The 26,726-nt window shown below is 36.2% G+C and overlaps 1 long non-coding RNA gene across 1 annotated transcript in view; it reads left to right on the forward strand.

Moving 5' to 3' along the window:
* LOC311611986 overlaps positions 1-26,726 on the forward strand; it is a 77,211-nt gene that overhangs the window by 37,796 nt on the left and 12,689 nt on the right. The gene's annotated exons all lie outside the window — the stretch shown is intronic.

Genomic DNA, 26,726 nt, shown 5'->3' on the forward strand with positions numbered 1-26,726 from the left:
AGACAGGAGCCCACGGAGCCCAGTGAAGTAAAATAAACAACCTGCGGAGGCCCAGAAGCAGTCAAAGCACACAGAGTGCACAGAGAGTGAAATAGCTTCTAGAGAGGAACGATGCCCATCCAAACAGAAGAATGATAATAGCACTTAGGTAGAGGCTAGTATAACTAAAAAATAAAAATAAAAAAAGATAATTATTAATCTCACAATGTAACTTCTTTCAGATAAATAAGAAGGGATGATCTCTATTGATAAGCAAATTAATAACCTGCGACATCAAAAGGGAGATTCATGTAAAAGAACAAAGGGAAAAGGTTTCACTTAACTGTATATTCTATGCATATCATATGAAAAAAATTCACATACCTATCCTGGAAATAAGTTTGAAATCCAAACAAAAAAGAAAAATCTTGGTGATAGCACGTTATTCATAAATGAAAAGCATCAGACTTCTCATCTGCAACATTTGAGGCTAAAAGGTGATACTTCTCTTAGTAGTGATGAAATGACTACTCAACCAAGGTATAACTTAACATGTGATGGTGGAAATATATGTAAAAATTTAGAGCTTAAAATATATTGGTAGGTAGACTTTCTGGGGAAAATAATGATGAAAGAATACAATCAAATTAAGCAAACAATCAAAACACCAGAAATGAAAGCTCATAATAGAGAGTGGGGCATAGCAACCAAAGAGAACAAAACTCACAGGATAATAGGAAGTCAGTGTTCCTCCACTGCCATCCCTTTAGCTTCCCCAAATGTGTAAAATTATGCAAGGGAAGGCCAGTAATTTTGGGGGCTTTAGTGGATCATATAACCCCTGCTCCTCCTTGGTTAATTCTTTAACTACAAGATTCTTGGCTTTTTGAAAGACAGCCATCTTTGAATGCCCAGGGGCAATAATATACCAAAACAAGGAGAGAGAGCACAGAGTAATATCCATGGCCATCCAGTCTATCTACAGTTGACACCTAGTAGTCTTTCCAAAAAATATATCTCCTGGCCCTAAAATGGGTGAACACTGATGAGTTTGGGTACTATATATATATTCAGTGTTTTTTTAGAAGTGTGGATTGACAATGATCAAATTGCATGTGCTCAGAACAGATAACATTGGAAAGCTTGGGTGGCCCTAATAGCTCACTAAGATTTTGGCATTAATTACTGATAAAGTGGCAACAACAGAAATGCAGATGTACTTTTCTTCTAGCTCCTTCCCAAGGTAATTGATATTAACTTTAGGGAGCCAGTCATAGACATTGGGAGATTCTTAAAAGGATAGTGTCTACTCCAAGGAAAGGGTAGATGAAACTTAGAGATTTCTCCAAAGTTGAACCTCTTTTAAAGGCAATTTGTGTTACCATGGGCAATTTCTCATTCCTCAGTCAGGAATAGAAGTGTATAGAGAGGCACAATATCATGATCTTGGGCTAACGTAAATCTTAAAAGGAAAGAGCCAAGGGTTATGATCTGAAATTCTCATGGTTTGCTCCAACAGCATCTATTATGTTGCTATAAAAACAGAGTAACACTTATAATGAATTAGGTTTACTGATAAGGTTACAGTGCCCAAAATAAAGTCAGTTGCCATATTGGTGTTGGCCCATGAGAGTATTGCAGGATGACACTGGCTAGATTGGCAGGTTAATAAGGAGTTAAAAGGAATCCAGGAAATTATGTTTCCCCCTCCAGATGGCACATGGCATGAATTCCACAATTGTAAGACTCTTCAATGTGCTATGAACGCATTATACTGTATGGATTCTGTACATCCGTGTAAGTGCCATAAGTAAGCTGAGAGAATCCACTAAATTAAAATAGGTAGCACACAAAAAGGTATACTGGATGATAGATTAGTAGCTAGCCCAGTAGTTCTCAAACTTTAACTGGCATCACTTTGAGGACTTGTTAAAACACAGATTTCTGGGCACCACCCTCAGAACCTCTGTTTAAATAGGTCAGGGAGAGAGCTTGAGCTACAATTAGATAACCATTAGTCTAGATTTTTTTATGTCACTACGTTAAAAAATTTTCTATACTACTTCAGATTCCATGTGTTTTGAAAAAAGACATTAATAAAACCTATTCACCCTTAGAAGCTCTATGTAATGTATAACCACATTTATCATTGGGATCTTAATGATAAATGTATGGGAAAATTACACTTCATGAACTGTTAGCATGTTACTGGCACAGATTTAATCCTCACAACCACTGTATTCATTTACAATGAACGTATAGAAAACAAAATGTAAACAACATTAAAACCCAGTCTGTTTGATCTTCAAGCACATACTTTCTTCCAGTATGCTACTTTATTTTCTGAATTTAGAATACTATACTTTGAATGTGTACTTTAGAACTCATTTCTAACAATATAAACACTTCTTTCTAATAAAAGAATCTACCATAACAAATATTTTAATAAACAATTCTAATTTCTCTTGAACTAAACAAAATAATATAGTATCTGAATAAATAAGTAGACATTAAAAATTAACCAAATGGAAATGATAAAAACTGAAAATCATAGTAACAGGATAAAAATGACTCACTAGCTGGACTCAATAGTAAAGTGAAGATAGCACTGGATGGAATTGAACTTGAAGATAGACAATAAATTCACCCAATACAATGAACAAAAAATACACTGAAAATAAGTGAATAGCATTTCAGAGACCTGTGGGAAAACAACAAAAGACAAATAATTTGTGTCATTGGGATCCCAGAAGGAAACAATAGAATGGAATTAAAAAATCATTCAAAGAAATAATGGCTGAAAATTTCCCAACTTTGGTGAAATACGTAAATCTATAGATACAAGTAGCTGAGCAAGACCAAATATGATAAACAAAAAAATCCACACCAAGACACGTCATAATTAAACTTCTTAAAGCTAAGGAGGAAAAAAAAACCCCATGAAATTAACCAGTGAGAAACAATGCATTACTTGTAGGAAAATACCAACTCAGCCAAAACCGGTTTGGCAGAGTGGTAGACCTCTGCGGACTGAAAGGTCTCAGGTTCGATTCTGGTCAAGGGCATGTACATTGGTTGCAGGCACATCCCCAGTAGGGGGTGTGCAAGAGGCAGCTGGTCAATGTTTCTCTCTCATCAACGTTTCTAGCTCTCTATCCCTCTCTCCTCCTCTCTGTAAAAAAATCAATAAAGTATATATTTTTTTTAAAAAAAAGGAAAATACCAACTCAAATAATAGCAAGTTCTCATCAGAAACAATGGAGTCCTGAAAAAGGACTGACACACATTTTTCAAATACAGAAGAAAAATTGCAACTTTAAATTAGATTTCTGGAGAAAAATCTTCTTTATAAATGAAGGGGAAATGAATATTAAGGAAAACTAAGAAAGTTTGTTATTAGAAACCTGTCATTAAGAAATAGCTAAAGGATGTCCCCTAAACAGAAAGGAAATAAAGATCTAGAACTTTAAAAACTGAAGAAAATAATTAGAATAAGAAAAAATATGGGTATAAAGATTATCCAACTTTTTGTTAGTTTTTAAAATCATATTTGATGGTTGAAACAAAAATTTTAACAACATCTGATATGGTGCTCAATGTATGTAGAAGAAACACTTAAGATAATTATAATTAAAAAACAAGGAGGATAAAAAAACCTGAATGGAAATAAGTATCATACTTCACATGAATTGGTAAAATGTTGATATCAGTACACTGTGATATAGGTATATTGCAATACCTAGAACCTCTTAGATAATCAGACAAAATTATATACTCAAAAACATAAATAAAATCAAGATAGAATCTTAAAAATATGCTCAAATTACCCACAAGAGAGAAAGAAAAAGGAAATAGAAGAATAGAAAATGTAGGAAACAGAAAATGAATAACAAAATGGCAGACTTAAGCCCTAACATATCAACAATGATATGTATATGATCTAACTACATCAATTAAGCGCGCACACGCGCACATGCGCGCACACACACACACACACACACACACACACACTCACTCACACATACACACATGCACATATACAGAGATTTGCTGAATGGATTTTAAAAAAATAACTCATGATACAATAATATGCAGTCTCAAGAAACTCATTTGAAATATAATGATATAAGCAGTTTGAAAATAAAAGATTGAAATAGATATACTGTACAAACATTAGGCAAAAGCAGGAGTGGATATATTAAAATCAGTTGAAGTAGTCTTTAGGACAAAGAAAATCAGTAGAGTAGAGACAAAGAGGAATATTACATAATAGTAGAAGGATCAATGCACTAGGAAAACATAATGATCCTAACAAGATATATAATTTGAACAATAGAGCCTCAGGATACCTCAGACAAAAACTGATAGAGCTGAAAGGAGAAATATTGGTATAAAGATGCAATATTCTCACTCCCATGAACCTCTCTGTCAAGCACCACAGACAAACACATAGGTAACTCTGGAAACGAGGTGGCTCAGGAAACAATATTTCATGGTCTGCCTTTGACTGTTCATGCTGAACAGCCAAATTGACCTTGGATTGATCCAAGATTGTCTTCAAAGGACCTCCTTTCAGACGGTCAAGTAAGAAGTGGAGGTGGAGGTGTGTGTAAGAGGTAGAGGGTATAAAGGGTTCCTTTCTACCTTACACATGCCTCCTAATTAAGGAGAGAAGGAAAACATTAGTTTTTCTTCTTACGTTCTTTTGCATTCTTATGTCTCCCCTTTTCTAATTCCTACTAATCTCCAAAATTGGAAAAGGTAGGCTTTTCTTTTCTTATCCTCCTTTTCCCATACTTTAACTAAGCCTTAATGGTGACCAGAGAGATCTCCTCAACCTTGGGAGAATTCTGTTAGTATAGGTCACGTAAGCTTGGTTGTTATATAAAATGAGAAATAAACAAATGTAGAAAAATGTCTTTTAAGATAATACCCTGTCTTACTGCTTAGCTGTATTTTGACTTTCCAAAGCTGGGATACATCTCTATCCCCATTTCCCTCACGTACAACCTCAGAGAGATGGATGTCGTAGGCCGGGGGAGTGAATAAAGATCGTGTAAGAGGGTAAAAAAAGGAAAATCACATAAAATTTTTAGAAAGGATTGCTAGAAAGGATTTAAGCATATTATATATAGTTTCATGTTTCCTCTTTCAATATGGAAATTTCCATACTATACTTAACTCTAAAACACTCCTATTTCAAGCCCATTATTCAAAATCACCTCCTCTCTTAAATAGCCTCCTTAAAATTTCTGTGAAACCTTTATAAAAAAAAAGAGAGAGAGAGAGAGAGAGTCTGAGAGTCTTTTCTTAAAGACAAGAAAGCAGATTGAATTTAAATAAAATAGACCAAGCACATGGGAAGAAAAATTATAAGCTCACCTCTTTCAAGTAGCTTTTTCCATTGTTTTTATATTTTAATTCCTTGTTTTATAGTCATCTCTAATGTAGAAATACTCTTCCTGGATTGTAATGCTTTTCATTTTGAAATACATCAAATTCATTTCAACCTCTACTAATAATAGTAGTAAATTTAAAATAAAATACCAGTAAATGTCACACTGAATTTTCTTCTTACTCAAATAGAGATAATAATGCCTTTTCCAAGACCTTCTCAAGGAATCTATGAGGATAAAATGGATAAAGTTTTAGGATGATTTAAGCTTATTAGGGAAAAATATAAAGTATAATAATTCCCATTCACTTTCTTGAGGTAGTTTCCAATTCATCACAGTTGTAGACTTTTGGGTTTTCTCTCATCTTCATAAATACTTTATATCTGTATGCAAAATGAAGTAAGATAAATTGCTTGGGTTATAAATAGGTTTATTAAACAGTTAATAGCATACATGCCAAAAGTGAAGCAAATGAGTAAAAATTAAGGATTATATGGAATTTGAAAGATTAATTTTTATTGCAGACAAAATTATATGTTGTTAAAAATATAATTTATGCAATATTCCAATGTTTCCTCCTTTTAATTTTTAATACAATTTTATATCCAGAAGTATATGTTTACATCAATGATGTATCTTATGGCATAATTTTAAAATAGATCCAGGCTTCAAAACACTTCTTTTTTTTTTTTTTTTTTTTTTTTTGCTGGCTCTGAAGGCTATGAACATGAGGCTATTAAAAGGCAGAGATTGTTTTCAATTTCAAGTTTGCTAACTCAGTTGGACCCAACATGAACTATATCCTACTTTTTCATGGTAGAGAAATATGTTTAGTTTGCAAAGTGCATTTTAGGATACACTTATTATACTGCACCCCAAGGAGTTTAAATAACAACAAAAATAGATAATGCTCCTTCAACATCTTGAGCCATTAACAACAACATAATTATTAGTAATGAATAATGTAAGACCCCCAAAAAGATATCTCATTGTTTATAGCAGAACCGTAAACCAGAGCTCTAAAAAGTACACATATTTTATGAAGTCCCCATACAAATGTAATCATGACAATGCTCTCTCTCTTTTTGTCCTCTGGGGAGGTATCTACACTCAGTGTCAGTGGAAGTGTGTGTAGACCTGCCATCCCCCGACCCTCTGCTAGAAAAACAATATATTAAAAACCTGCCTTTCTTTCCCTGACTTGTCTCCCTTTCAGATAAAAGAACTGAATTCAACTTCAACGTATGAATAATGGGAGATGTCAGAGTGGTGCTTCACCCTGAGCTTCTAGGTGTGTGTGTGTGTGGGGGGGGGGTGTGGAATGGAGGAGGCCTTCCCAGGGGAGCCAGGAGGGGCTTATTGGGTTCGAATCCCTGGTCTGACGAAAATTAAATATAAATCCTAACTTATTTAGAAATGTGTGTTGGGCTTTTCTAACACCCTTGTTTCTCCACCTGTGAGGAATTCTCCTCCCTTCAAAAATGACACAGTGAAAAATAAATAAATAAATAAATAAATAAATAAATAAATAAATAAATTTTAAAATGTTTTAAAAATTAGAAATTCAGGGCCGGCTAGTGTAGCTCAGTGGTTGAGCATTGACCTATGAACCAGGTGGTCATGGTTCAATTTTCTGGTCAGGTCACATGCCTGGGTTGTATGCATGCAGAAGGAAGCTGATCTATAAACGATACTCTCATCACTGATGTTTCTATCTCTCTCTTCCTCTCCTTCCACTCTGAAATCAATAAAAATATATTTTAAGAAATAAATTTTTTTTTTAAAAAATGACACTGTGGGGCATCCATTTTTCCCTTCTTCTCAGCCAACCTTATCAGCCTGGTGCATGCAAATTGTGGGCAGTGAGCTACATGTCATTGAGGCATTTGGGCTTTGATTGGCTGAAAATGGTGAGAACAAAACAGCCATTATTTATATGTTAATTGCCCCCCTCCCAAAAAACAAAAAATTCCACAAGAGCATAGCTTTTTCTTTGCTAGTATTTTTCTAGTTAGTGAGTAATGAGCACATATGAAATACCATATTTTCCGGCGTATAAGATGACCCCCTAATTTTACAGTTAAAACATAGGTTTAGGCCTATATTCGCTGTATAAGACTACCCCCCACTTCCGAGGCAACACCAGTTCTTTTTTTAATAGACCGCCTCTCTGACTCTGGCCAATCTGAGCAGGTTTTTTACTAGAACACAGTGTAGCTTCAGGTACAGAACATGTATAATTTGTATGCATAAAAAGCCTGCTTGGATTGGCTGAGTTAGAGAGGCGGTCTGAACAGGCTTGCAGTGATTGCTGCGGGATCGAGTTGGAAAATTCATTTAGAGGCATATCCAAGACGATTTTCGAGTTGGAAAATTCGTTTAGCGGCATATCAAGACGTTTTTCGGGATATACTCGGCATATAAGACGACCCCCGATTTTTCGGTTGACTTTTTTCGTTTCAAAAGTCATCTTATACGCCGGAAAATACGGTATTTAGAGCAACATTTGAAATATAATACTATCTAGACAATCTTTTTACATGTTCCCTGTTCTGCTCTCTTTCTACTCCTTCCCATTTGCTCTGGTATAGACACCGGTCTATTTATCATCTCATACTCTTGCACTTGCTATACCTCCTGCCTAAAATATTCCTCCCTTGTGCTCTCTTCCCAAAACAATAATGTGGCAGCTTCTACGGATTGCCACCTAAGATGGTGTCAAGATAATTAGTGGGACATTCTGGAGTGAACCTTAACCTCTGCTGGGGTGTGGATGGTGTGGAATCCCAGTGACACCATTCAGCTCTCTTCCCAAAAGTCACAAACCCAGAGAGCTCTTCACCAACCAGCCTGCCTTTCTCCATACCTGGCACTGTTTTTTGTTTCTGTCTTTGTTTTTCATAGCATTTGTTGCTTTAGTATAATTACAATTTATATCTCTCACACTTCCACTAAAATGTAAGTTCCATGAGGACAGGAGCTTGGTCTATTAGGTGTTTCATAAATTATTTTGTGATGAATGAATGCTCATTTTTTAATGGAGAGATAAACCAGATTTGGATCATACAAAGAGCGGGGAGTACTCTATGAATCTAAAAGCAATAAAGAGCTATATATATTTTGAAAATGCCTACTAACTGTTGCAAGAAAAGAAAAGAAAAGGAAAAAGCCCCCAAATTTTCCCATAATGCTAACTTTACATGTATTATATAGTATTTTTTAATGAGTAATTGTTGGCTGAAATACAAGATGAATCTACTTTGTATTGAATTAAATTGATTAGAAGGAAAAAATGTTAAAGCAAACATCTAATGTAGCCAACAAAGACTTTTGAGTTTCACAATAACATAATTTTAAAATATTTCTGCTAATTAAGGTTCTGAGTTCTTTCCAAGGCCTTGAGATGTTTTTCCACCTAAGATGGTGTCAAGATAATTAGTGGGACATTCTGGAGTGAACCTTAACCTCTGCTGGGGTGTGGATGGTGTGGAATCCCAGTGACACAAGTGGAGGGGATGTGGCAATACTGACAAGGAGCTGGCCTGACAGACACAGCAGTGTTCATCCCTAACTGGGAGGCTCAGAGCCTTTTACTCCGTGTCCTCTCCTCCCTCGTCTCACTTCTCTATGGACTTTAACACAAATCATTTACAGGTCAACGTTTCAGCGACACAAAACAGACTCTTCTCAGAATACTCAAACGATTTTCATCCATTTTTAGTGCTTACATCTCTTCATTTCTGTGGCAATCCGTAGAAGCTGCCACATTATTGTTTTTCTGGGACATTTATCGTGTAGCTGTGTTTTTTCTCGGGCTCCTAGAAAATGCCTTTCTGATGATTCATTAATCTGTGATCACTTGACACGCTAAGATTTAAGGGATATGTTCAAGTAGGTTATCATCAAGAATTCTCCATTTTTAAAGTGTTCTTATATTTGTCAGTTGAAGGTTATTCAGAAAATGCAAATACCGCAATGAGATTTATTTCTTATATTTGCAAAAAAAATAGTCCATGTAGAGTACTAATCACAGGAGTGCATCTGTATAGTACATACAGGCTTAGATCATTGATTACAGATCTCAGCAATACCTTCATATTTACATAGTTTAAATGTGAAGGTCATGTAACCTCAGTGAAGAAATTATTTAAAAGGTGAAAAAAATGTCCAGAATACCACAAGCTTAATATATTATTGTGAGCTTGTTGGTATAGTTCCTTCCAGTAATTTGATCCATTTTATGCTATTTACCAGTCCCTTTTGTTCTACTTTCCACATTATCTTCTTAAGTTTTCTCTTTATTTAATTTTTTTTTCTACTTCATTGTTAATTTTTGGTATTTCACTTCCCTATGGGTATTTTTTTCTTTGAAAAAAAATGTGGGATGTAATAAAGTAAATACAATATCTTGTCTTATTTCCCTAATGATTTTAAAATGTATTTTTCTGTTTTCTGGTTTATCTGTTAACTCCTTTCATCCATTTGTTCATTAAAATATTATATATTAATACATTATACTATTTACTGAGTAAATATTGGTTGTCTGTCTTCCTCTACTAGAATATACCCTCTCTAAGGGATGAGATTTTTTTTACTCTTTTATCCCCTCTGTAGTTACAGCACCCATAGCACTGCCTAGCACATAGCAGGAACTCATTAAGAGTATAGTGAATGATGCCATGGATGTTGAGTTCTTCCTCATTTTCTGATTTGCCTGGTGATGCTCTACAAATGTAATTATACATAGCTGTAAATGGTGGGGCCTATCAAAGGATAAGGTTCACTGTTGGTGATGGGCCAAACACCCAACTAAATGAGGTGGAGAACTCCCAAAATCAATATGTGTAGCTCTTTCCTTTGAAATTGTCATTTCCTCAGATAAAGATTATACAGACTCCGTCTTTGGAGAGTTCAGTGTGGCTACCAGAATATTCAAGGTAAACAGATGAGGGAGTTTGGGCCAGCCCTAACCATTATGTAGACTTCTCAGTTGCTATTGTTGTTGCGATGCTGTTGCTGTCAGCGGTGTGCCTGGTGTTTTCAAGACTAGAATTATTCTGTGTCATCCTCTCCACAAAATACACCAGGTGGTCTTTTGAGTGAGGGGCCACTGTTTGGTCTTGTGAGGTGGGAAAGATAATATGAAAGGTGTACCTAGTCTGGCTCACATGGTTTAGCAGTTGAGCATAGACCTATGAACTAGGAGGTAGCGGTTCAATTCCTGGTCAGGGCATATGCCTGGGTTGCGGGCTGGATCTCCAGCGTAGGGCGTGCAGGAGGCAGCCGATCAATGATTCTCTTTCATCATTGTTGTTTTTCTATCTCTCTCCCATTCTCCCTTCCTCTTAGAAATCAATTCATATAAATACACACACACACACACACACACACACACACACACACATATATATATATATATAAAGGTATAACTATATATTTCTAAACTATTTCTTACATTTCTCACTTACCTCACACTATCTATCTTCAGAGGAACACTTGCCTGTGACTTCCTCAGCTTTTCCACAGTTCTGCCCTGATTAACTTGCTTCTTGTCAAGGCGCTTAGTTTTCAGCATCTCTGGTTTTCTGAGCCAGTTATCACTATCCATCTGCTTTAGATCATTGAGAATTTGGTTATCACCTTTCATGTGCTTTCATCACTTCTTTTCTCTTGGTCCTTGTAGGCGGAAGCTCATTGTAGTGGGCTATGGAGGAGTCTGAGATAAACATGCTTGTTTAATATTCCATAAATTTATTGGAATCCTTCCCTGGACTTTAAGTCCAAATTTATGAATATCCACATACTACCACAAAACTGTTGCTAGGCCAAATAGCAAAGAGAGATAAATTGATAGGGAAGGTCAATATAATGTAGAATTAATTAAGGAATCATATAAATAGTTGGGCTGTATCAAAATCAAGTAGTATAAGATATTCATAGCTCATGTTTTATATCACTTATATCACACTTTAAAAATGACAGTATGTTCCATGGTTCAAAGTCAAGTATAGAAACTAAGAAAATAAGTTGCTAAGATATTTATGACAATTGTAATAATAATAATAATTATTATTATTATTAAACTCTACAAATACACTTCAAATGTATATTTACAGAAATCCTCAACTACACATTAGATACATAACTATATAAATTTCTCAAATATATGTTATATACTATATATTATAGTCTACAAAATATATAAAAAGGAAAATTCTTTTCTGAATGAAATAAAACATTTCAAACACATAAAATTAAATCTCAGATAATTTGGCAATATAAGTCAGATTTTGTTTAATATCACATTATATCAGAAAAGGAACCATGGCCCTAGCTGATTTGGCTCAGTGGATAGACCAAAGGGTCTCTGGGGTTCCATTCAGGTCAAGGGCACTTACCTTGGTTGCAGGATCCATCCCAGCACGGGCTCTGGTTGGGGCGCAGGTAGGAGGAAATCAATAAATGTTTTTTATCACATTGATGTTTCTGTCTTTCCCTCCCTCTTCCACTCTAAAAAATCAATGGAAAAATATCTTAGGATGAGGATTAAAAAATAAACAAGCAAGCAAACAAACAAAAACCTGGAACCATGACTTAAATTATGGTCTCTAAATTCAACATCTTTGAAGTTATTTTTCTCCAAAATTATCCTTTTCATCAAACTGAAGTTATGTATACTCTGTTGACAACTACCTTATTTTATTAGAATGTGCCTCAAAGCAAATGCCATCTTGGTAATAGACTGCTTTTTAACATGGACTATATACAGCAGGTAGGACAGAAAGACTGATTTCTTATTGGATAGAAACAATATCCTGAAGATATTGTGAAGCAACTGAACGATCAAAAATATTAAGTAACGCAATGAAAGGAAGAGAAATCTCTGACATTCAGAAAAATGTTCTCCTGTCATAAAATGACTATTGAATTTCATGTTTGGGCAGTGAGTCAGAGAGAGACAATCACATCCATAAGGAGACGTATCCAAGCCAAGCCTACCCAAGAACAGAAGCAGACCAAGGCTGGAGGGAACTCCCAGCCGAGGCGAGCTGGCCAAGTTCAGGAAAAGAAAACAGATCTCGAGATTCTGACAAGTCCAAAGGGAGGGCTGCATAAAAAGTACTTGTGGAAAGCTTTACAGACACCACAGATTGATGGGAGACTCAAGAGAAGAAAAAAAAGTCTAAGTTGAAGAACTCTTCACTCTATCAATAAAGGACCATATAAGGAAGCCACTTTGATCCTGCTTTGTAGAACTAACCATAGAAATGAATGGTAATGTGGTAATCAAGAAAATAATTTAGTTACTTCACTTGAATTTTGCAAGCAAGTGTAATCTGAGAATATATCCACAAACCCATTACCTTCAAGGATTTCTTTCATTTAGTGTATTGGAGAAAGCATTATTATTTTTTCTTTTCATGTATTTGTTTTCCTCAGTTATTTGGCTTCTCTGACTCTCCATTTCAGCATGGGCTAGTCACTTCCTGGAACCATGCAAACCACAAGGGAAGAGCAGTATATTGGAGCCACTTTTCCATTCCATGCCCTAAACTCAGATTGAATATACACTTCTTCCTCATGCTCCATTAGGCTTGCCAACAGAAGGTTGTTCTATATAACAGCCTTGCTACAGTCACAGGGAACGAATATAATTAAAAAGGAAAAATGATACCAATCATTAATGTTTCCTAAAGTCCAATTCATCATGGAGAATATTCCTCACTGAAGGTGTGTGTGTGTGTGTGTGTGTGTGTGTGTGTGTGTGTGTGTGTGTTTTCCCCTCTCAATCCTATCATGCAGCCATTGTATTTGACCAAATCTTTCAGGTTTTATCTCTTTTCGTTCCATCAAATCTTCTCTCTGCACACCATCTACTCACATGGAAAAAAGTATCTCCTAATGAGCATAGCTTTATTTATTTATTTGTATATTTTTTATATATTTTATTGATTTTTACAGAGAGGAAGAGAGAGGGCCAGAGAGTCAGAAATATCGATGAGAGAGAAACACTGATCAGCTGCCTCCTGCGCACTTCCTACTGGGGATGTAGCTGTGGGCGTTTTGTATATGGCCTTGATTATGTTAATTTGCTTGAATTCCTATTTTTTGTCTTAGTGGTTTTATTTAATCATAAAAAATGTTAAATTTTGTTAAATGCTTTTTATCTATTGAGATAATCATGTAATTTTAATCTTTTGTTCTGTTAATGTGGTGTATCTCATTGGATTTTAAATCTACAGAGCTACTGCCTTGTATTTTTTTTCTTAGTATGTTTTTGCCTGGCTTTAGTATCAGGATAATGCTCTCCACTTCACTTGGAGATTATCTTCTAGATTCCCTCTGTTCCACAGTATTCAGCTCATGGCTACCACACCTCACTCCTGTACTCAGCTGTGTTTCTACCTCCTCAGAACTTATTACAGTTCAGGAAAGATTTAAAGCACAAATGATCCAAGGTCTCAGGTTATAAAGTAAGTTTTAGAACCCTGGGCTTCTGACTTCCACATTAAAGCTGTACTATACCAGGTAGGTTATCACTCATCTATGCTTCAGTTAAAGACCCTATAAAACTTATCATTAATTTATTCTATTAATAGCTATTTACTGTTGTTACCATGAACTCTTTTAGGCAAACTCTAAAATGGCCCCATATGATTCTTTACTCATGCTATATATGCTCTTCTATTATTACCTTCCTTTGAGTGTGGTCTGGACATACTGAATTAATTCAATTTAATATAATGTAATAAAAATTATGGTATTTCATTTTTGAAGTTAGATTACAAAAAACCCCACACACAAACAATCTAGCTTCTCTCTCCTCTCTCTCTCTCTCTCTCTCTCTCTCTCTCTCTCTCTCTCTCTCTCTCTCTCTGGCCTTGCTTTTATGTATATTGTGAGTTTCCCTTTGGAGAGGACTGTATTGCAAAGAATTAAGTAGGTCTGCAGCCAACAGGCAGTGAGGAATTGAAACCCTCAGTCCAACAGTCCAAGAGGGACTAAATCTTGTGCTGTTGGGGCTCAAACTACCTAACTGAGCTTGGAATCAGATCCTGGTCCAGGGAAGCCTTGAGATGAGTCTGCAGTCCCAGCTAACACCTTGACTGCAGTCTCTGAGTCAGAGGCAACTGTTTAAGAGGCACCTGACTTTCTGACTCATAGAAACTGTGAGATGATAGATATTTGTTATTTTAAGCATCTTAGTTTGGACCAATTTGTCATACAGCAATAGATACCCAATACCGCTAGTAAGAACATAGTTGTAAAGCAATTTTGAGAATATACTATAAGATTTGGAAACAAAGGACAGCAGAAATAAGCAACCTTAACAGCCTCTTCCCTCTTACTTAAAAATTAATGTTAAAAGAAATTATGTATAGATAAAATGTAAAAGTTATTAGCATTAAAATTTTGAACAGAATATGTATTCTAAATATTATCTACTAATTTACCCAATTTTTCCTTTGTTTTATAAGATTGGTAATACAACATATATAGTTTTGTATATTTTCTAGCAAATCTAAACAGCACAAACTAAATATGGAAAATACTTTTGGAAATAAAGTAACCCAAGTGTCCTTGGATGTAGCTCAAGATTGAATCATTGTAGCCTATAATTTTAAAATATTAAATTTAACACTCAGAAAAGTGATAAAAATTGCTCAGAAAGAAATTGAGCTATTTGTCATCCTTCAGGAAGAAGAGATTTGTAGTGCCTTAGTGCTTATGAGGAATGTTTGAGATAAGTATTTAAGTTCCCATCCAGAAGACATTTGATAATCTATTTTTAGTTTGGAACTGAGAAAGCATTAAAAGAAATTATCTTATATAACAAATATTAAAATGTATCTGATTTTGTTGTTTGCAGGATTTGGAGAACAAATAAACAATCAAACCCAACAACATGAAGGAAAGTTTGTTCTCCAGCAAAAATATATCAATTCAATTACATGATATCCTTAGCTTATATCAAATTTTGCTTCCAAGATTTTATGATGAAAGAAAATAATAATTGTGCATATTGCTGAATGTGACATTCAAACAAATTATTTGATTTATAAATGGTATTTATCCCCAGGTCAACATAGAGGGATAGAGTTAATCCTTGCCACAACCCAGTAGAACAAAGAACTCTCTCTGTCTCTCTCTCTGTGTCTCTGTCTCTCTCTCTCTCTCTCTCACTCTCGCTCTGGTAGGCTCCAAAATTGTGGAGTAGGTCCTAAAATCCCTTATGGTATTCTTTCTATGACATAAAGCATCAAATGATTAGAGAGCAGAGAACTTCAGCATTCCTCGCAGGCAAAACTTTTTTAAAAAATAAAATATCTTACCTGCCACTCCCAGAAGGCTACATTGACCTTAATCCTAATGAGCAAACTTCCAGGGTCAGAGTTGGATATTTGACCCAAATTAGCTTATTACTATGAAGAGTTTTAAATAGTGACACTATACTTGAGGATATGAGAGCTGGACAGTGAGACTTGAGCAGATACAGAGTATGGGCTTGGGTCAGCCAAATCACAGCCCAGATCTGCAGAGACTTGCAGAAAAGACTGATGAGAAGAAAACAGAGAGAGGTCCATCTGCAAATCCCCACCCCACAGGAGGGAATGTGTATGTGTCTGCCCTTCCTGTGGTTTCCTAAGGATGGTGCCCCTTGTCACATAACAAAGACACATCCTTCCACTGTCACCCTTAGGCCTTCTCCTCTCCTTGGCAAAAGATTTCTATTTACTGGCAGACTTAGCATTTCCTCACTGTTCTTTCTTAGAATCTGGATTTCCAAAGGACTCCCAGGGATCCAAAGTACTGAGTAGTGGGGCCCTTTTTCTTATTATTGATTTCTTTATTTTTTGACAGTAACTGGTGAGGTTAGGAATAATTAGCTAGTTCTTTATTAGTTCTTTTTTGGGCAGTAGATAGTTATGTTGTGTAATGTTGGTAAGGTTCAACTTCTCACTGCCCACAAACTAGAAATTATTCCCAGTTGTGGGGACAAGTAAGACATTGATCAAATAACTTCTACAAGAAATCTAAATTTATTCATATGTTAAAGAAATTCTATAAGTAAACAAAAATAGCATTACAGAAATTAAATCAATTTTAAATTTAAAAACCAAAAGAATAAAAATATCTAGATGAAGTAAATGATAATTTATTAAGCATTTTTATATTACAATATAAAACTATCTATCCTTTGTTTGAGAATTGTGCATTTCTGTCTTTTTTCATGTAGTTTAATAAGTAGAAGGCATGTTTCTGAGTCATGTCTTCATTTTAAGCACAGCATCAAATAGATACATCCCAGGATATTATAAAAGTTCTCATTTTTAAAAGCAAATTTTATCAAAAAGAATAACAAAAATTTAGTGCTTAAACTAATATATGGCAGTCTTCAAAATACTTAATTATTTATGTTGGACAGCTCACCTCACAATTTTGCTTGAAAATTTACAAATTGTCATTAATCATGTTCACTTTGAATCATTATGATTTTCTTTGTTGTTTTATTTGAGAACTATTAGAATATCTTTTTTATTTAAAACTTCCCTTTGTCAGCCACATAGCAATGTGTAGTATGAACCTCTAAGAATAAGATCCCCAAAGCAAGTTAGAAACACAAACTTAATTCTCCAATAAAAACTATAGGTCAGCCCCAGCAAGGGTTGCTCAGTTGATTGGAATGATGTCCTATACACCAAAAGGTTATGGGTTTGATTCCTGGTCAGGGCATGTGTGGGAGGCAGCCAATCTATGTGTTGCTCTCTCTCTCCTTTCCTCTCTTTAAAATCAATTTAAAAAAAACCACCCACATCTTATTGATCAGTGTGTAGTTTGAAAATAGATTGTATGGTTTGAACATGTTGCCTATGCATCAATGCATAATTTTTAGCCACCCTTATTTCATTCTGTAGGTGACCTCTCATTGACCTTACAATGATTCCTAAAAAACATCAAGTAAGATCAAGACACAAATGTGTATTAATTTTCTTATGCATTCAGAGTTTCTTATTATATGAAGAATTATGTCTTCATATAATATTTATTAATATCTCTCTGAACATTCGTGTTTCCTGGAACACAGGATAGGAAATGCTGGCTTAGAGTAAACCTCAAACAGATAGCACAGTGTAATGAAAAAGGAATAGGATTTGGAGTCAAACAAACCTTCGTACTAAGGTAAACAGTCTCTCATTTGATTTAAAAACAAACAAACAAACAGTAGAATCATCAGTGCCTAGATTTACATAGTGGGACAAAATAGTTGCTTAATAAATATGTTTGTTTCCTTCTATCTCCACCCCACCACTTTCTCTTTGGAAACTGCTTCTAATAGAATTTTGGTCACAAGTGAAGGAAAGTATCACCAAACTCACTTAGGCAAAAAGAGAATTTGTTGGCTTACATAAAATGACAAGATTGGACTGAGGGCCCAGAAAACGTAATTAGAAGCTGGTTTCTCTCCATCTCTTTACTTTGCCTTCTGTCATGCTGGCTTCAGCATCAAGCCTGACATGATAGCAAGAGATGGCCTGGAGCCTCAGCTGGTTTCAGTCCTAAGGGAAAAGAATGAACATCTCTTTTCTGGAAATTGCCAAAGAAGTTTCAGTTTAGTCTTGATTGGATCCCATGCTCAAGTCTTTTGTTTTTAATGTTTTTATTTACTTCAGAGAGAAGGGGGAGGGAGAAAGATAGAAGCATCAATGATGAGAAAGTATCATTGATGGCTGCCTCCTGCATGCCCCATGCTGGGGATTGAGCCAGCAACCTGGGCATGTGCCCTTCCTGACTGGGAATTAAACCTCAACCTCCTGGTTCATAGGTCAATGTTCAACCACTAAGCCATGGCGGCCAGGCTAGTCTAGAACATTTACTGTGGCTAAGGGAATGGGCACTAGTGGTGGGTTCAAAGTCCTGTGTTACATCTTAGAAATACTGTGTGTGTGTGTGTGTGTGTGTACATGGGTTGTGTGTCATGTAATAAGCTAATTCCTCAAATGGAATTTAGGTTATAATCTATAGAAAAGAAAGTGAATACTTAATTATACCGGGGAGGAAATAAGCAGATATCTACTATAAAACCCCTTCTTACCAACCAGAGTTGTGCATGCAAATAGAAATCTTACCTACCCATTAAAAACGATGATGCCCCTAAAATCTTCTGTCTTGCTGCCCCAGAATCTTCAAGCGATCTCATCCTGTCAATTAGCTACTTAAAATCTCCCGCCTTTTTTATTATAGTTTTCACCATTAGATTCGGTTTACACTTGCTTTCATGACACCTCCTGCCACAACCCTCTCCTTCACCAAATCTTCACTCCAATCTAGAATTGTGCCTTCTTCTTATTTTTTTTAAAGATTTTTTTTGAGTTTATTAGAGCCAAACTGTGCCTTCTTCCTGAGCTTACAAAGCACCCATAACAGAGTTGCATAGATCACGCTGTGTGATATTAATTGCCTGGTTAGTTGTATTTCTGTCCCCATACTGCATTGATTCACTCTGGGTCCTCACTTTCTAGCATGAAAACTGCCATAGAAGAATAACTTGAAAGAGATTTGTTTTTTTTGTTTTTTTTTTTAAAATGAATTAATCAAAGAATGGGTGAATGAACATGTAGGTATCATAGAGGAGACCTCTCGGATTATGTTGTATAAAACTAACTTCAGTTACAGTGTTAGATAAGTAGTATTAGTTAACCTGGAGTATACAACCAACTGAAATCTGTATTCCTCTTAGAGTATAAATATCTATGCTGGCCTTAAAGAGTTTTCTCTTTGCCTCTTTGTTTATCTCTTTCTGTCTGTCTCTATCACTAAGACACACACACACACACACACACACACACACACACACACGGACACACACCAACACTCCCACACATATGTAAAACTAAAATTCTCTAACAATGTGGTTAATTTAAAAATTACATCATACAGCTCTTTTTAAAAAAAGTTTTTCAAAATTATAACTCTGTATGGTGAGCTCCTCTAAGAAGGCAGTGGCCACATTTTTACTACAGCAAAATCTCTAGATGCAGCAATTTTTTTCTGACAATTTATTTGACTACAAAGTATTCGCCCGGCTTCAGAGAGAGAGAGAAAAAAAATCACCCAGAGTTTTCAGCAGAAGGAACTTCTAAAGGTAGATGAAGCCAACGCATATCAAGGAGTAAAAAAAGTAGATTAGCCAACAGTGAAATCTCTCCGTCCCAGGGAGATTTCTTCTCCCTTGGATTTTGCTGAAGCGAGGTTTTCATCAGTTCTTCCCACGGAAGTTTCAAAGTGTTGTGAGCACAAGGATCTCACTTTTAAAGGCAAACATTCTTTCTCAAGTTTAATTTTAAAACCTATTAAAAAAAAAAAAAAAACACGCAGGCCATGCACTCCTGCAACTTTATCCTTGAAACATTGCAAAATGGCATCTAGTTATATAGAATTTTCAAAATAGTGTGTAGTCCCTTTCCTTCCACATGGGCAATTGCTTCTCATTGTTTGTATCTTTGGAGACATCGAAAACCCTCTCCTATATCATTCTTCATGCCTCCCAGCTTCCTTTCTGTGAGCTCCCTGTCTCCCACGCTTGGTCATCTGCCTTCACCTTGGAATCCAACCCTGCCTCCAAGCCTCTCCTAAGAGCCTGGGACAGCGGGAGACACAAGCTCTTCATCTAGCTGCGAGCTCCCAACTGAACAGGAAGTGAGTCAAACAAGGAATTAAGGAATTTTGAGGGTCAGAATCCTCACAGTAGCGGCTGCAGAGGTGATGACAGCAGTGGCAGCTGTGGTAACATAGTGGCCAGGCTATTCCTGCACAAGTATGCTGCAGTGTTTCCTGCTTCCTGACTCCCATCTGAGCTTCCCTGTTTCCTGGCATTTCCAATGTCTCTCTGTCCTGTTCCCATTGATTGTCTGAGCTACTTTCCTTTCCACAGCCTGCAGACAAGGCTGCTGTAAATGCTATTGCGCCTCTTTCTAAAATCGGAGGCCAAGTTTCTTTTGGTTATTTTCTTCATACATATTTCTCCATCATTTTAACATAATTGTTCAGTATTTCTAGAGGTGTCCTTTACCACTGTAACTATTCAGAGTTGCATGCCATTGAATTTTTAAAAATCAAATCTGATGACATATTTTTTATAGAAATTCTTTTAATCCTTTTTGCTAATTCTCTAGTTTTTAAAATACCCCAAATAGTTTATTTTTAAAGGTCTGCACATCAACATGACAAAGATAGATTTCTAAAAGTAAAATTTCTGGGCCAACAAAATGGCCATTTGAATTTTTGAGCTATTTCTAAATTTTCTTCCCACAAAGAGATGTTCCATGAAACCTTCACTCCTACTGCGCCTGAGAGCGCCTGCTGCCCCACACTCTGACTCCCCTGTGTTCTGCTATCTGATTTTACTCCTCCTTACCAGTAATGGTTTTGAGGATCTCTTCATGTTTATTCTGTGACTGCCTCTTCGTATTCTTCTGAAGAGCTCACATCCTTTTTAATCTTGTACTTCCTTTCACTCAATGGATGAACAGTAAATAATCATTACTGATGATCATGATATTACTTCATCTTGTCCTATATAATAAAAGCCTAATATGCTAAGTTGAATCTGTCAGCCATTCAACCAAAGCGTCATATGCTAATGATATGCTAAGGCAGCTCAACTGCTCACTATGATGTGCACTGACCACCAGGGGGTTGATGCTCTGACTGGTAGGTTAGCTTGCTGCTGGGTCTGGCTGATCAGGATTGAGTGAGATAGACAGACATGCCCTGGAGCACTCCCACTGTCCCTCCCAGCTGGCCAACCTTCCACCTCTTTCCCCTACTTCTGTCATGCACTAATAAGGTCCCCCTTAGGGGATGTTGGAGAGCTGCTTTTGGCCTACCTGATCCCACAGGCCAAGCTGAGGGACCCCACTCAAGCATGAATTCATGCACAGGACTCTAGTACTGGTATATAATTAGTGAGAGATAAGAGGTACAATTTCTATTTTATCAGGATGATTTTATACCCTAGAAATAGAAGTTGGGTCATTTGACAATTATGTCCAACGTCACACCACTATGAAGTTCAGAAATCAAACTCAGGAGCGTGTTGCTAAGTGTTGAGGCTCTGAAAACATTATCCTGTGTAAAGATGCTAACCTAAAGCTCACCCCAAACTAATATTTAAAGAAACAACCAAGATACAACTTTAAAAATACACGGACATTCTGAGTTAGGGCTAAATGCTAACAATGGAATGTCCATTCTCCTCTCTCTTCAATGGAGAATTGTATTATCTTAGAAGTTGGAACCTGTGGACCTGGGACTTCAGTCTGGCTGCAGCAGAACATGGGAAAGTAAGGAAGTCTGATCATCGCTCCTTGGTGTTATTTAATAAAATGTTTAGATTAATTAGCTATTACAAAACAACCCACAAGATACAAGGTCTACTGCTTGTCTCCATGTTGTCCAGCAATAATTCCCTCCCCCACTGTATGCACCCGGAGGCCCTGAAGGCTGTCTCAGTTAGTAAGAGAACTTTGGCTGGAGGAGGTAGTAAACTGCTTAAATAAGCCAACCTGAGATGATTGGTACCGGCAGCTAAGAAAAGCCACTTTGTTCACCATCTTCTTCTCCAAAATATAACTCATTCATTTCTTCAATAAATATAGGAGAGGAAAAATGTAGGTTTATAGCTCTGAATAGGCAAAACAGTTTATTCTCATATTATTTATACATTATTGTACTATTGTCCATATGAGCAACTGCAAACCTACTTTTGCCCCACCCTGTATTTGTTGAGGCCAGAACTTAAAGTGGAGATATAAAGAGAACATACCAGGTGGCAGGTTACAGTAATTTAAAAGGACGAATAAAAGGGGGTCCTTTGTTGCTTCAAACAGCATCTGTTGTCATAATTAGCAAAATGTTAGCTTGAGAGATTAAAATTTAAATAGAATATGATCTTTTCCTCTGATGACCCCTGTCCCCATCACTGGAAGATACTCTTCGAGCCTGACCACTGCCAGGCAGTAGTTTGACCAATTGTCTCAACCTTTTCAACTGAATAATCCCTTCACTACAAGGCAACTACAATATGCCTTGTATGTGTAGAAAGAAAATTCATGCTTAGCCTGTAAAAGCCTAGCAGATGGTACAGTAATTTGTATATACATTCGTGCATACAGGATATGTTCTCAGAGAATGAATCAGATGCATGTTATACCTATTTAAATGTTTCATCGTATTTAATTTTAATTCATTTATTCATAGTTTTAACCTCGGTAAGAACATTCATTATTTAAATTAATAGACAGGTAAGCAGCATCAACAAAACTGCAGCATTTAATGTTGAAGATAACTGACATGCATGAACTCATTGTATTAAAATATTGGTTTTCCTATTGTTTTGCACAGATGGTGCTAGTAATTAATATTATGCTTTTTTTCCCCATCAGGGGATTCCCTGCTAACAAAATTCACTTAGTAAAAAAAAAAAAATTCACATAGTCTACAATAAATTGTAACATTATATCATTTGAATAGCTGATGTGTAGTTTGTAGATTTATTAATGGTGATGTACTATCTCAGATGCAAATCTTATCATGTTTCTAATGGTCAGCATGTTATTGAATTTAATGAATTTTTAAAAATTGGACAATGTGATCTACTTCAGGGAAAATTATTAACAATGGGTTCTATACCATCTGGTTTGAAAACAAAAGCACAGGCATTTCAAGATACACAGATCCTAAAAGTAACAAGGAACAGCATTACTGACATCTTTAAAAAAAGAAAAAAAAAGAACAGAAAAGAAAAGAAAAGAAAAGGAAACAAGGTATATTTTTCCCTGGAAAGAGGCATCTTTCCGGAGTGGCCAAGAGATGTATTCTTTTACATACCGAATGTTAGGGAATCTCAGTAGTAGAGTTATACATGAATACATAACCTTAAATATAAGCTTTAAAAACCCCGTCTTTATAAGCAACCACTCTATTAAGCAAAAATCCTCAATAAGTTGACATCTCACAATTCCAGGAAGAACCATTCTATGGCTTCTACCTGGATAAGTCCTTTATCGGGGCCCTTGAGGTGAGTTCTGGGAAACATATCTGAATTTTGCTAGCACCTCCCACAGAGGGCATCGAAAGGAGAAAATTAATGTTACTAAAGCTCTCCTTATGCCTTTTTTTTAGAGGAATCACAGTATAACAAGCTAGTTTCATTTCTGAAGGATTTTTAAATTAAAGATGTTTAAATGAGCGTTCCTTATTTCTAAAATGGCATGGCAATGCTGCTTAAATTACACTGAACTCTCAAAACAGCAAACACCTGGCCAGAGAATGATCCGTTAGCAAACAAGGCTTTTCAAGTAAGGAAATACAAAGTAAACAAAAGGCACATGTATTTCTGGCCGTTGTCTTCTAACGCTAGGATTGGGTTAGAATCTCTCTGCAACCCTTCCAAGTCTTGAATGAGTTGTCCTTGGCAACTCTCTACCAATGGTGTGGGGTCTTAATTCAGGAATTCTTAATTTGGCACAAGAGAATGCAAGGACGGCTCCAAATCACCTCTCCAGGGGAGCTCGAAGGACACTACTCTTTCCCATTATGAGTGTCACCTTTCTGGGTTCATGATTCCTCAGTTTTATCCATGAGGAAGCAGACCATTGAGGTCTAACGTAGGTAGCTTAGCACATGAGTATCGCTTTTGTCGGAGGAGCAACCCTGGCAAATTACCCTGGGCCAGAGCTTCTACATGGGGCCTGTGTCTGTGAAGACAGAGTCGGGAATTAAAATGACTTGAACAAACTAGAATATCATTTTTTATTAAAAAAAATTTAAGAGATCACCAATATTCACACCTTTGCTCTTAAGTTCCAAGAGCTGGTGTGGAATTCTATTACTTGCTGGCAAAAATGCAGCTCAATCATCACCTATGACAGAAAAGTGACACGTGTGTAAGTAGACCCTGAGCCTGGCTGAGTTGCCACCTTGAAGGAGCTCTCTTCTTCTCTTTAAAAGTTCTTTCTATGGCCATCACGAAAAGAACCTATATGCACTCTCATTTTCAAACTAAAAGCATGCCATCACACAACATAAAAGCCAGTATTGTAAAATTTATGCTTACAAATATCCATATCCTGGGTTTTAATCTATTTTATAGTAAAGAAAGAGGTCCTTTTGCATTGTTTGTATTAGCAAAAAAACAAAAAACAAAAAAAACAAAATTTTAAAATCAAATGCAATTGATCCTTTAAAAATACCCTGATTTGAGAGTCAGCTAACAATGTATGAAATTTCAGGTGCAGACATTGAAATTCAAATTGTGTATAAACCCTAAAACTGTGTAGAGAAATAAGCTATTTTTCAATTAATAATAATAATAATAATACCACCTCATGATTTATGAATATTTTTCTGAATAATAAAAAAAGCTCTTAAAAGATCGTTTGTCATGAAACAATTAAAACATCCTCTAAACTTTGTTATTTATACGTAGAATCCCAGTCTCACTTACTAATGAAAAGAAAAACTGCTAACTCCTCTTATGAAAAAAGTTGTGCATTTATGAAGCAAATTTGGTTGTGTAAGAAGCCTATATTTTAGTTTATGTACTTTACAAAAATAAAAGAGGAATAAATTCCACCATCAATATAAACCTAGAAGTGTTTTTCTAAATTAATTTTTATTCAGAAAAATATTTCCAATATATAGTTATAGAATGAGGTGATTCAGGGATATTTGAGAAAACAGCTGTGGAGCTATATTATTATGAATAGCCTATGAATGTGTCACTTTTTATGTCGGAATAATATGGTAAAAGAAGAAACGAAGAAGAGTGCTGACTTGTATGTGAACTCGGACCTGTGAGAAATCACAGGGGTTCCTAATAACCCAATAATAGAGCTAAAAGAAATATATTTCACTCGTGTGGAAGCTAAGGACCAAAATAAATGAACAAACAAAACAGAAACAGACTCAGAGATACATAAAACAAACTGATGGGATGGGGGGTTGGCAGATTGAGGGGGCTGGGTGGAAAAATGTGCAGAGATTAAGAATTTCAGATTGGTAGTTACAGAACAGTAACAGGGATATAAAGTAAAGCATAGGGAATATAGTCCATAATATTGTAATAATTATCCATGATGTCCGATGGGCACTAGACTTTTTGGGGGGATCACTTTGCAAATTATATACATGTCTAGCCACTATGCTGTATACCTGAAACTAATATAAAATAATACCAAATGTCAACTCTAGCTGAACAAATAAAAATACTATAGACAGAAATTGACTTCTCAGGCCAGGCCTCATCACTGCAGGCCTCCAGTTAGGGGGCTTAATAATAACAAGCAATAATTGAAAACATTTTCAAATTGCCTTTCTTCTAGTTTAGAATTATTGGCAGAGATGGGAAAAGGGGAAATGTATGGTGATGTATAAATAGAATTGCTTTATTAGAAACCATTATATTTCAGGTTAATCATCAAAATCCTACAACTTCCAAACGAGAAAAAAACAAGGGTGTTTTGCTCAAGTTTTTACTCAAATACGTTACAGCTGGAAACCTTCCGAAGCCCAAGCACCTAAGCTCCTTTAAGTGTTAGTCTGTATATTCCTAAGGGCTGGAACACGGCTCACATGCCTCGATTGCACATGTGTTTATAAAAGAAGAGCTAATTCAATGGTGAAGAAAGAAGGAAAAGACAGAGACAGAGCAGGGAGAAGTGGGGTAGGAAAGGGAGGAAAGGAGGAAGTAGAAGAAGGGCTTGGCTCCAGGTGGAGAGCGTGGAGTGGCAGATCCACAGAAGCTATGATTCACCTGCCTAGGGCCGGCCAGATGCAAGTGCTGGATGGAGCCAAAGAAGAAAGCTCTCCATTTTCCGAAGGCGTTCTCAGTGGAGAAAGGGATAAGGGGATGCAAGACACGGTCTCAAAAATGTTACGTCATGTCAACCCTAAGCAGAATCTGAAGTCAGGTGAGTGATGCAAGAGACATCTGGCTTTTCCTCCTCCAGCCCACACCTGTGTCGCAGCTAGACCCAAAAGAGAGTGATGAATTGGGGGAGATGGAAGGAGGAGAGAAACAGAAACAACCCCCTTTGAGAATCCTGTCTTCCAATGACAAATCTGAGCAGCCTCGGGGAGGGGAACACTCTGAATTGGATAGGACATTTGTAAAATGGACTAGACTAAATTTTAATCATTGAGAATAGCCAGAAACTTGTGGAAATCTGCCCCCAAGATTCCATTAAAGACACAGGACAGAACAATTCCACACAGTACAGCTGATTAAAAAGAATCAAATCATTATACTCCTACTGAATTAAAACTCAAAAAAAAAAAAAAAAAAGA

Source organism: Pipistrellus hanaki (genome assembly GCF_964339955.1).
Source record: "Pipistrellus hanaki genome assembly, chromosome: 17".
Taxonomy (NCBI): domain Eukaryota; kingdom Metazoa; phylum Chordata; class Mammalia; order Chiroptera; family Vespertilionidae; genus Pipistrellus; species Pipistrellus hanaki.